Source organism: Bos grunniens, chromosome 11, assembly GCF_055505025.1.
Source record: "Bos grunniens cultivar Pamir isolate PY7600 chromosome 11, Bosgru_T2T1.0, whole genome shotgun sequence".
Taxonomy (NCBI): domain Eukaryota; kingdom Metazoa; phylum Chordata; class Mammalia; order Artiodactyla; family Bovidae; genus Bos; species Bos grunniens.
In genome coordinates, this window is record NC_141175.1 from 53620045 (window position 1) to 53622895 (window position 2851).

The following is a 2851-nucleotide window of genomic DNA, read 5'->3' on the forward strand; positions in this document are numbered from 1 at the left end:
TTCCATATGAATTGTGAAAATTTTTGTTCTAGTTCTGTGAAAAATGTCACTGGTAATTTAATAGGGATCACATTGAATCTGTAGATTGCATTTGGTAGTATAGTCATTTTCACAATATTGATTCTTCCTGCCCAGGAACATATAATATCTCTCCATCGGTTCATGTCATCTTTGATTTCTTTCATTAATGTCTTATAATTTTCTGTGCACAGTTCTTTTTTCTCCTTAGGTAAGTTTATTCCTTGATATTTGATTCTTTTTGTGGCAATGGTGAATGGGATTGATTCCTTAATTGCTCTTTCTGATTTTTAATTGTTAATATAAAGAAATGCAAGTGATTTCTGTGTATTGATTTTGTATCCTGCAACTTAGCTAAATTTACTGATTAGCTCTAGTAATTTTCTGATACTATCTTTAGGGTTTCTTATGTACTGTATCATGTCATCTTCAAGCAGTGAGAGCTTTACTTCTTTTCTGATCTGGATTCTTTTTATTTCTTTTTCTTCTCTGCTGCAGCTAGGGAACTATGATGAATATTAGTGGTGGAAGTGGACACCATTGTCTTGTTCCTGATCTTAGCGGGGATGCTTTCAGTTTTTCACCACTGAGAATAATATTTACTGTAGGCTTATCATATATGACCTTTACTGTGTTAAGGTAGGTTCCTTCTATGCCTGTTTTTTGAAGAGTTTTAATCATAAATAGGTCCTGAATTTTGTCAAAGGCTTTTTCTGCATCTATTGAGATGATCATATGGTTTTTATCTTTCAATTTGTTAATATGGTGCATCACATTGATTGATTTGCATATATTGAAGAATCCTTGCATCCCTGGAATAAACCCAACTTGATCATGGTGTATGAGGTTTTTGATGTGTTGCTGAATTCTGCTTGCCAAATTTTTGATGAGGATTTTTTCATCTATGTTCATCAGTGATATTGGACTGTCATTTTCTTTTTTGTGTTTTCTTTGTCTGGTTTTGGTACAGGGTGATAGTGGCCTCGTAGAATGAGTTTGGAAGTGTTCCTCTGCAATTTTTTGAAAGAGTTTTAGAAGGACAGGCATTAGCTTTTCTCTAAATATTTAATAGAATTCTCTTGTGAAGCCATCTGGTTCTGGGCTTTTGTTTTTAAGGAGTTTTTTTTTAAATCACACCTTCAATTTCAGTACTTGTAATTGGGTTGCTCATAATTTCTATTTCTTCCTTGTTCAGTCTTGGAAGATTGAGCTTTTCTAAGAATCTGTCCATTTTTTTCCAGGTTATCTATTTTATTGCCATATAGTTGTTCATAATAGTTTATTATAATCCTTTGTATTTCTGCATTGTCTGTTGTAACCTTTTTTTCATTTCTAATTTGTTGATTTGATTCTTCTCTTTTTTTCTTGATGGGTCTGGCTAAGAGTTTGTCAATTTTGTTTATCTTCTCAAAGAATCAGCTTTTAGTTTTATTAATCTTTACTATTGTTTCTTTCATTTCTTTTTCATTTATTTCTGCATGAATCTTTATGATTCCTTTACTTCTACTAATTTTGAGGTTCTTTTCTTCTTCTTTTCCCAGTTGCTTTAGGTGTAAAGTTAGGTTGTCTATTCGATGTTTTTCTTGTTTCTTGAGGTAGGATTGTATTGCTATAAACTTCCCTCTTAGAACTGCTCTTGCTGCATCCCATAGGTTTTGAGTTGTCATGCTTCCATTGTCATTTGTTTCTAGAAATTTTTTGATTTCCCTTTTAATTTCTTCAGTAACCTACTGGTTATTTAGAAGTGTGTTGCTTAATCTCCATGTGTTTGTATTTCTTACAGTTTTTTTTTTCTTCTTCTTATAATTAATATGCTAGTCTCATAGCATTGTGGTCAGAGAAGATGCCTGATACAATTTCAATTTTCTTAAATTTACTGAGGCTTGATTTGTGATCCAAGATGTGGTTTATCCTGGAGAATGTTCCATGTACACTTGAGAAGAAGGTATATTCTTCTGCATTTGGATGGAATGTCCTGAAGATATCAATGAGCTCCGTCTCATCTAATGTATCATTTAAGACTTGTGTTTTCTTATTAATTTTCTGTTTTGATGATCTCTCCATTGGTGTGAGTAGGGTTTTAAAGGTTCCTACTCTTATTGTGTTACTGTCAATTTCTCCTTTTATGTCTGTTAGTGTTTGTCCTATGTATTGAGGGGCTCCTATGTTGGGTGCATAGATATTTACAATTGTTATGTCTTCCTTTTGGATTGATCCCTTGATCATTATGTAGTGCCTTCCTTAGCTCTTATAATCTTCTTTATTTTAAGGTCTATTTTGTCTGATATGAGGATTGCTACTCCAGCTTTCTTTTGCTTCCCATTAGCATGGAATATATTTTTCCATCCTCTCACTTTCAGTCTATATGTGCCTTGAGGCCTGAAGTGGGTTTCTTGTAGACTGTGTATATCTGGGTCCTGTTTTTGTATCTGTTCAGCTAGTCTGTGTCTTTTGGTTGGAGCGTTTAATCCATTTACATTTAAAGTAATTATTGATATATATGTTCCTATTGCCATTTTCTAATGGTTTGGGGTTGATTTTGTAGATCTTTTTTTTTTTCTTCTCTTGTATTTCTTGACTATATAAGTCCTTTTAACATTTGTTGTAAAACTGGTTTGGTGGTACTGAATTCGCTTAACCTTTGCTTCTCTGAAAAGCTTTTTATTTCTCCATCAATTTTGAATGAGATCCTTGCTGGATACAGTAATCTTGGTTGTAGATTTTTGTCCCTTTTAGTACTTTTTTTTGTTGTTGTTGTTCAAGTAAAAATATTTATTTTAATATCTGTACTATCTGTAGAGATGTAACCTTTCTAACACTTAGCTCTTTTCTT